Here is a 10,107-nt window from a genome sequence, read left to right on the forward strand (position 1 = left end):
TTCTCTCCCGCGCCCTTGCTGCTGCAGCCCCGACCTAACGAGATGACCTTGAACTGCCTGTTAGCCTCAAGGCTATAAGCACATAGTTCAATTACTTGGAAGGGCTGTGGGTGGCAAAAAGCCTGCGATGCCAGGATTGGCCACAGGGGAGCTCTCTGGACCCGGTGAGTCCTTGATGAATCCCAGCGATGCTCCCCTGATTAGCAGCCCTCTTTAAGATGCACGCTACTTCATTTCAGAGAGAGGGGTTTTGTGTGCAGTGTAAAAAGTTTTTACAGTCAGGCCTGTAAATGTACAAACGTGGAGCTTCAGGCTGTAGAGTCCAAAGGCCCGATTCAATACAGAGCTGTACTTAATTCTGCAGCTGCTTATATCGATTTTTTTGGTGTGACTAGGGGTGTCCAAAGCTGGCCCCCAATTTATTAGATTTGCTACTGTCTAGTCGCACAAAGTGACTGGCTGTGCCGAATGCTAATAGATGTTGGAAAGGTCAAGTTAATTCTGCACACACGGCTATGCCCAGACGCTTCTGGTGCTGCATTGGAAAAAAAAGCAGTGCAATCGCAAGCTAAATATTTTATGAGAAGCAGCTTGGCTTTATTAGTCCAGAGAGTAGCTGTGCTGGGTGAGGTGGCCATGGGCCTAGATGGTGCAGTGAGGCATCACAGCAGCTCTAAACATGAGAATGGACTGAATCCCAGTCAAGTTTTTGGTTTTGTCTCTAAAATACTTCAGAGTTTGATACAGTTCAGCATGGCTGGTAATCTAGCCCTTACGGTGAGGGTATGGGGCTACCATTTGGCCTGCACAGTAGAGGGAAATATAAAAACATGGGCAGAGCTGGCTAGGCTCAAATCAATAATTCCATTAGCTCGTCCCATGGGTCCTAAATTTACCCAGAGGTGTGTGCATGTGTGGTCTTTTAAAAGGTAATAGGCAAGATAGAATAATCATTGTATAGGCTGTTGTTGCAAGATGAAGATTATGACAGGTAATCCTGAGTAGACAAGACAGCCTGACTCCATACGGTAGTGAGGGGCACCTGACTTTGGAAACCAAAAGAAGAGATCTGCAATCAGGCACTGCAGATACATTAGCTTCCGAGTCACTTCTGTACCTTACCCTCTGGGGAAAATCAACTCTTATATGATGGGGCTAGAACTCTCCTTTGATTTCATTCTCTTAGGGTGCGTCTACATGTTCATTAGTGCGTCTTCTACATGTTCACTTGCTTAATGAAGTACTAACTAAATGCACAGTAACTACAGTCACTGTGCAGTAGCACCAGTGCACGGTTTTTTGTAACATTTACTGTGCAGTAGCCTAACAACACTGCGCATTAGCACGGTCTTTGACTGGCACGCTACTGTGCAGTGTTATTGTGCAGTAAGCATCTCATGCAGATGCACCCTTAGTGTGTTGATGGTCTCCATTTGTATTCAGCATTTGTATTCTGGGTAAATTCTGTCTGTCTATATTTAATGTGGCCTATGCCCTCCTCATCACCAGCGCTATGCAAACACAACATATCTGAATACATAAAGTAATACTCTGTCGAATTCAGATGTTTGTAGGTGACTTTCTTTCCAGTTTGAAGTTCTGCTCATCCCCATAGCATCAACGTATTACTGGATAAATCACTGTCGATAGTGCTGCAAACCCACTTACCTGGGGTATGTGGCAGAAAATGGAGACTGTGGCTTGGTGTTTATTAGGGTTCAGTAGATTTTTGTGATGAGGTTCTTTAGCATATTGTGGACATGGCAATTAAATGTTATTGGTATGGTTTAATCTGTGCATTTCTAAGGTACACATTACCATGACTGCTAGACACTGAATGTTGGGGTCTATAAATCTGTGTGTGTCGAAGTCTGCTGTTGCTGTGGAGGTGCTCGACTCTTTCAGCTGCTTGTCCTGTCTCGGGACTTGTGTCAAGCCACATATCATAGAAGAGGAAAACAAAGTGTACGTACGCCATTATATGGCAACACATCATTTGCAGACTTCATTTTTATATAGAGCAATTAAATGATCAAGGAGCGTATCTAATGTATATGTTATCTCAGCTTGCTGCCCACATTCAGCCTGGTTGTACCTATAGGGAGAACATGTTCAGACTAAAGGAAGGTTCAGTATTTCCAAAAATTAGTCCTAAAGGATGGGTAGTTTGTGCCCAGAACCTTGCCAAGCTTCTTTCCCAGTGATCCAGTTGCTGTGATGATGGCCCCAGAAAAGACTTGCCTCTCAAGTACAGTCCTGTGTCTGCCTTGTCCCTTCTCTGCCTCAGTCCTATAGGCTCCCCAGTACTGAGGAGAGCAGCTGGACTGAACTGAGCATGCCTAGCCTGCTGATATTTGCTTTAAGTAAAGGGCTCTCTAACGATGCCTTGTTAGATTACATGATGGACTAGCCTGTCTGACTTTGGTACTGCTAGGTTTGCTTAAATGCGTCTGCCATGGTGTCGATGTAGCCAGTGTACTGCAACTCTAAAGGAGAATTCAACCTCGTGTCGCAGCAAGTTATTGCAGTAGCCTTGAAGAGAAGGCAGCTTTGCCTGCGATATAGCACCAATTAAATGTTAAACAAAATTAGTCTGCTTTTGGGTGCCAGTGACCAGCTGACTGCTTGGTTCAGGAGGTCATCAATACCTGGTTTATTATGTAACAATTTAATAGTCTTGGCAGAAATTCTGAATCTTCCTTGCTTCAGGGTGAATGTCAGCTTCAACATCTGATTAACACTGCTGGTAAAAGGTTAACTAGAGAAGACCAACTTTTCTTTGGCAAGTCAGGGCCACCCTCCAAATGTATCTTTCTAAGCTAAGGGTTTAAACCGAAGCCACTGAAGTCAACACGTGCCCTTCCTTTGACTCATAGCTTGGGTAGGTGTTGACTTGGGCCCTTAGTGAATTAGGGGGGTGACCCCTACATTCCTGTATCTGGGATGCTCTTCTGTTGTCCTGCCAAGTCCTCTACTGTGCACACAGGAAGAATAATATGCCCCAGTATTGGGACGTGAGGACTGCCTACCTGCTTACAACGTACTGCAAGACAAATGTTTCAGCTGGGCAGCTGATAAACCGTGGTGACAGCCATGTCAGGCTGCCTTGCATCAGTCGCAAGTTGATGCAGTTCAGCATGATTTATCACCATATGACATAACCGGATTGAATTGATGGAAGAGCAGAGCTTGTCTCCAAGGTATGGCTGGCTTCATTAACTTGCCTTTCAAATGTGCTTTTCTAAGGATTGTTTTAAATCAATATGGATGATAATGAACCCCAGTCCTGCATGAGAGAGCAAAATCCACAGTGTTTATGTAGTGAGTTAGTGCAGCCAGTATCAAAATGTCAGCAAGCTCCTTGGGACAGAGGTACGGGACTGGGTAACCTCCTCCCCCAGCTTCATCTTTCTATCGTGCAGCAAAGCACCAATTGATTTCAGCAGAAATTCATGCCTAGATCTAGATTGCAGGATCAAGCCTGTTGAGGTCTTTCATTAGCTGCTCCTAGGTCACGGCCTAAACACTTTATGACTCTATTCTGAGGCCCTCCGGTGTAAAGAGGATTTAATATGGGTGTTTCAATGACATACAGGGCTTGATCTAGTGTACATTAAAGTCAGTCGGGAAAATTCCCACTGGTTTGGGCATTGAACTGAGTAATATACCACAGATGACAAAGGGTTTTATTTTTAGATACTAAAGCAACGAACACCACAGCTTCAGGACAATCCTAAAAACTACTGCCAAGCCCAAGCTTGGACTTGGTTTCTCTTGGCCATCCAACAACCTACCTGTGTTTGCAGAAGGGGGATCAAGAAGCGAAAGCCACAGGGTGATATCCCTGTTCAGAGACACCACTGACTTTCCTGGAGAACATTTCCTCATACTGACAATTGAACAAGCTACTCTGTAGCTTACAACTGTGGGCTAATGGCATAAGTTACACAGGCAGAAGAACTCTTTTGCCAGCGTGACTCCTTCTCACTAGGGCTTTTGTTAGTATAGCTATGTTGATTAGGGGCGTGATTCCTCCCCTTCCCTCCCTCTCACCCTGCCACTCCCATTACTGTGTTGGCAAAACTTCCAAATATCAATCAAGCCTAAATTTTTCAGGGAAAGCATTCTTGCTGCACCCAAGTGAGGTGAAACTACAGACTTCTCTGGGTTTTTGAGGCAGTGCCCTGATACCCAGACAGGAGCTCTTCATTTCGAGAGTCCCTTGCTGCAGCAGGGAAATCGGTGAAATAGTGCTCGGCCCTCTCGCTCTTCCCATGAGAGGAAGGGAAAGCAGGAAACAGTCGGAGGGAAGAGAAAAACCATAAGGTAGAAGAATGAAAATAAACATGCAGAAACATCCATATCCAAAGAGCTAAACGGCGAGTCAAGAAAGTAGAAAGGGCAGTGAGGGGAAGAGCAGGAAGAGAGCAACAAAAAGAAATTGGAAACCCAAGAGAAAACAGATTCCTAAATGAGAAAAAGTAGCCCTGAGTGGGAAAGAAATGAGATCAGAAATGGGAACGTAGGAACCACTGTGGTGGGTCAGAACAATTGTGCTATTCTTTGTGCGTGCTGCAAAGGGGCGAAGGACCAGAGTGCCTCGCTCCATCTAGCCCCGCTTCCAGTCTCTGAGTAGCACCAGATGGCTTGGGGAAGGTGCAAGGCAGGGGATCTGTGCAGTGCCCGCTCCCAGAAGACAAAGGGCTGATCCTGTAGAAGGCCTGTCCTGTTTCAGATAGTACGAAGAAAAGTGTTTATTGCAGGACAAAGTAACTTCATTAGGAAATACATCTCAACTAAATCAAAGTGTAGGAGCAGAGCCGAATAATCTTTTATTTTTAGGCTTCAAAACACTTCAGCAGCCTTTCTAGGCTTGTCATGAAAACCCTACATAAATTTTAAAAAATGGGTTTGAAGAGTCCTGCCCTTGCCAACCTTGCAAATGTTTCCACTTCTGAAGGACTACTTCATGAGGGGGTCTTGGAAGATGTTTGTGCCCTAAGAGTAGGGGAAATTCCCCTGGTGAGGAACATTTGAGCTCAGTCTCCTCACTATACAAGACCAATTCTGGGACACAAAGGAGCTTTGCGGACCGGGAGCTGGGTCAGGATGGAGTGCAACTCGGTATAAAGTCAGTGTAAAGCAACTGTTGCCCCTGCTAGGTGATAGCAGGTAGACTGAGAGTCAGAGGAAGGAGTTCAGATAATATGGTGGCTGGGAGCCAGCCGAAGTCGGAGAGGTAGGAGTGGGGTGGTGAGAGTGGAAAAAAAATGCAGGGACGCTTCACACAGGAGGAGACATGAATGAAAGGAGGAAAGATGAGGAATGGGGGAAGAGAGACAGAAAATGGTCTGTTTCTTAAACTTGGACCCATGGCTCCCACCTGCCTTAATGGGCCCTCCTGTAGGATCGCATGGATGCCCAGGTACGTGCGAGACGGTGCTTTTCACAAAATGAGCCATATGTTTTCCAAGGTGACCTTGCATCCTGCTGGGAAGAACATCAGACATTTATTATGTCTAGAGCAAAGTCTTTAAAATCCAAATGCATCACACAAAAATAACAGTGCTGCTCCCGTCTCGGACATGCTGCAATAGTTTCATTCAAATGCCAGCTCTGCAATCCTGGTTTTGGACTTCCTGATGCTCAGCAGTTAGTGGAGTACATCTGCCCACCCCTGGGGTCCCATGGTGGGTGGGGTGGGGTGGGGGCAGCATTTGTGACTGCTGAGTGCTCCAGTGAGCATATGTGATATTGAGCCAGTGAAAAAAAAAACAACCTGGAAGAAATGGGGCCGGGGTGGGGGATGGGATGTGGGGACAGGACTTCCCTCTTGTCAGCATTTCAAATGTCCTGGTATTTTTAGCAGTGTAGTATTGATCTGGAAAAATTTAACACCAGCTCTGGAGCCAGTTGGGGTGAAAAGGAAACATTTCTTGTGAATACTCATACGGGAACAACAGTTACAAATCCGCAGCACCAGGGAGGCCAGATTTTGGTATTGCAAACTCTCATTTTAAGGCTATCAACTGCGTGAGTGCCAGGGCTTGAAAGTCTCCCCGATGCTGCTGCCCAGGCTTCACTGCACCCAGTGGTATTGTTGGTGGGGAAGCTGGGCCATGGGAAGGGGACGGGGCGGCAAGTTAAAGGGATTTAGGGACTAGAGTCCCCTCTTTCCCTGCAGCCCAGCTCTACCCTGGTTTACTGCTGGTTTCCCTAAAGCAGTCCCCCACATACTCCTGCTCTTCCTTGTCCCCTTTTTATCCCTACACACTTCCTCTCTCTTCCTGCCTTCCCCGGCACCTTTGTGCTACCTTCTCCAGAGGTTTAAACCAGTCAGCATGAGCTGATGAATCTGCCCCTATAAACTAAAATATGCCTATTATTTTAGATTATTTAAGACCTTAGAAATAGCATATGGCAACAGCATGTATGTGTGGGAGAGAAATAGAGATCTGAGATTGAGATCAAGAAATGTAAACAGTTGTTTTAAAAAAAGAGAGGTGGGGACTTCCTGGACAAATCCCATTAGGAAGGAGTTAAGACAGAGAGTACACATATCCCTAACTTCCAGCGAACACAAGACAGGCACTTAATAATAATCCAGGAAGCAAACATTAGAAAGAGCAGAAAAAAATAATTAAAGTTAAAACATTTGGATTTATTTTTAATTTAAGATATGGGAATGTGAAGGCGGGGTAAGCAACCTCAACATTGTTCTGCAAAGCAAACCAGGCAGAAGATTCCCAAACCCCAACATGTCTCTAGAAATCAATATAATTATATCTGGAAGCATCAACTCTAAAATCCATTAATCACAGTTGTATGGCTTTTGCAGGATGTCAGAGATCATATACTAAATTCATAGAGAGCAATACTCCATCACTTCTGAAATAATTGAGCCTACCAACAGTATGGCCCCACCCTCCTCTTCCTGCCTGGAAATGATGCTCTGTAAGATGGTAACTCTCGCATTCATCCACCAGGTCTTGGCAATCCTGATCATGGTGCTGCTGTAGTCTGATTGTGCTTGTGCTCTGGTTAGTAACTAGCATGCAGGAGTTGAAGCTGATTGAAGTACCAGCTCATCTGTTTTCTCATCTGTTTTCTCATCTGTTTTTTTTTTCCCCAGACGATGGTCCCATTCAACAGCTGGATCCAAGCTTATTTCCTTCTTCAGAACTAGAAGTCCCTTTCACAGTTCACTCTCACAGCTCTTCCTTCCCAGCCTACAACACATTATCAACATGGCACAGCCCACACTTTCCTCCCAGTGAAACTCTTTCTTTCTCCAATGAGCTGTTCATTTAGCCTTTTTTCCTATTGGTTTCTCTGTTCCTATGGGTTGACCCTTCTGCCTTGTGTGGAGGTCTAGGTATGTCTGATTGCAGTTTCTTCCCTATGTCAGCGCAGCTGTGGTCTGCTCCGAATTTCTGACAATTCTGTCATTCTGCTCTTCTGTGGAAACAATACTGGCTCGACATCTCATCCATACGGGCCCGGCATGTGTGAAAAGAGGTTTTCTGCTTCAAACAACACTGACTTCCATCCGGCCTTCCCTCCCCCAGCAGCTCCCCACCCTCATGGTGGGGTGATGCAAGGGGAAAATGCAAGGCTTCTTAGGCAGAGTTTTCCTTAGATCGTCCTTGCTGAGAGGTTTAGGTTTGTGTTTACTTTGCTGTCCTCCCTCGCATGCACCTCCCAAAATCCACAGATGCCAGGAAATCTGTTGTGGGCTCTGGCCATCCAAAGAGGTCCCAGCTTCTCTCCTGCATCATTGCTCCTGCAGCCCCAACTTAACGAGATGAGTGGCTCGTGGTTCCCTTAGCTCAGATAAGGGGCTTTACACAAAAGTAGAATCAATTCAACAAGTTTATGGTGAACTATCTGCTGGTTCCCAAGATGTAGGAGAAGTGGGCATTGCAAGATGTAGGAGAAGTGCCTCTTCTTCACATGTGGATGCTTGGATCTCCTACGCCTGCTCCCTCCCTGAGGCCTTCCAATGAGCCGGTTCGAAATACGGGCGGGGGGGAGGGACTGAGCCCCCCCATAACAGATGAGAGTCCCTCCATAAGAGATGAGAACCCTCTAATCCCCCCCAATAAGAGATGAGAGTCCCCAGCCCACCCCACACCTTTCTAAGTAGCTCAGGTGGCAGCAGCGGTGGTGGCTCCTTCTGGCTTCCAGCTGCCACCACTGTAGACCCCCACAAGAGTCCCAGTGTAATTCAAACCCTGCCCATGAGGGAGATGGTGCCACAGAGACAGCCTTGCTCATAAACAGCAAGGCCCTACCAGGGGAAATGATGACAACTCAACATGGACCTCTGACTGTAAAGATGTAGGATAGAAGAATTAGAGTGTGGAACCCGAAAGGAAAGAACGCCGGGAATTGTGGAGAAAAAGTAAGAAAGAAGAGCAAACCAGCTAGGGAATGACTGGAATATCATGAAAAGGATAGTGCAAGGGGAAGCCGATGAGGCAAGACGAGAAAAGGGAAGATGAAATGGAAAGCAACAGTGATGGGATGTAGAAGTGGAAAAGGTAAGAAGAAGAAAAATGAGGCATTTTGGAAGGAAGAAGGCTAGAGGTGCTAGCAAATGGATGAAGAGCTTAACAAAGTCGTATGAAAAACTTAGAAAATCAAAAAATGATGCATGGAAAGAATGGCATGGTGTACTAAATGGTGAAGGATATGGAAAAAAACAACTTAGAGTAAGGGAAGCAGAAGGAAGAGGTTGGGGGAATATAGCATTGACACTATCATGAAACAATTAGGTATGAAGAATATTGTTGGGAAAATTGAGAAGGCCTGACCAGGACAGTACAGTGTAGAAGGAAGTATTGTGACAAGAGTGATGGCGATGACTACGGAGGGAAGAAGAATGGTGTAGTCAGGAAAGATGTGAACAAACTGAGCATAAGACCAGGAGACCCCACTAATCAGGCCAAAGGTGGGGGAAAAACTGTCCTAATGGCTCACACCACAGTTGAATAGACCTAAAGGCTGAAATGGGAGGAAGTAAGATTTGGTAAGAACTATTAATAATATACAGGAAACCCTGGTTTGGCATTCACGGTTTCAAATATTCGCGAATGCCGAACCCGCATTTTAAATACACTTCATGCACTTCCAGGAGCTCCTTGGGAGCTCTGCACTTGCTGCTGCCAGGCTCCCACCACCACTACCAGGCTCTCGGTACCGCTGCTGCGCTCCCGCCATCACCGCTGGAGCCATGGCCCACCCCCCACAGCCGCCGGGGGCACTGTGTTCATGAATGCAGTGCCTTATTCATGGATTTCACCCTTCGCGGGGGATATGAGAATGTATTCCCCCGCGAATGACGAAGGTCACCTGTAGACTGGAGCCCAAGTCCATTCTCAAATAGCAAGTAACTAATTTGCACATACTCCAGAGAGGGAAGTATCATGAAATGGATATCTCTGTTTAACACAGAGAGGGAACTTGACCGGAGGTTGACATGGACTTGCCCAAGGCCTCAGTGAGAATTAGTATCAAAATATAATGGATCAAATTCCATTATTCCCTAATTTCAGTTACCTGAGGGGAGTCATGACTGTTTTGACCAGGGCTGACTTTGATCACAGAGATGCTTGGTTCTTTATAATGGACTGGGGCCGTTAGACCATTTTTTAAACTACTTTGATAAATCTAACAGCTGCTCAATGACATAATTTTCACTGTCTATTTCAAAGAAACATCTAAAGCAATGAATTATTTTATGTAGCATATGCCCTGGCTCCTATAGATGCAGTAGAGTGAGTGAAGAAATTTGGCAGCCTTCCCTCTGAATTCTTGTACTTTTATAGGTAAGTACCTCAGTGAATCAGTGCAGAGGCAGAAAAGGATCATGGAGTGCTGCACCTGGGGAGGAAGAACCAGCACCACCCCTACAGGCTGGGGAACTCCCTTCTCGTCAGTGCGGAGGCAGAAAACGATCTTGGAGTCATCATTGATGCCGAGATGAACATGGGTCGGCAGTGTGGGGATGCGGTCAGGAAGGCCAACTGCACCTTGTCATGCATCCACAGATGCATCTCGAGCAGGTCCAAGGGAGGTGATCCTCCCCCTCTATGCGGCACTGGT

The sequence above is a fragment of the Crocodylus porosus genome, unplaced genomic scaffold, assembly GCF_001723895.1.
Source record: "Crocodylus porosus isolate Cpor-Errol unplaced genomic scaffold, CroPor_comp1, whole genome shotgun sequence".
Taxonomy (NCBI): Eukaryota; Metazoa; Chordata; order Crocodylia; family Crocodylidae; genus Crocodylus; species Crocodylus porosus.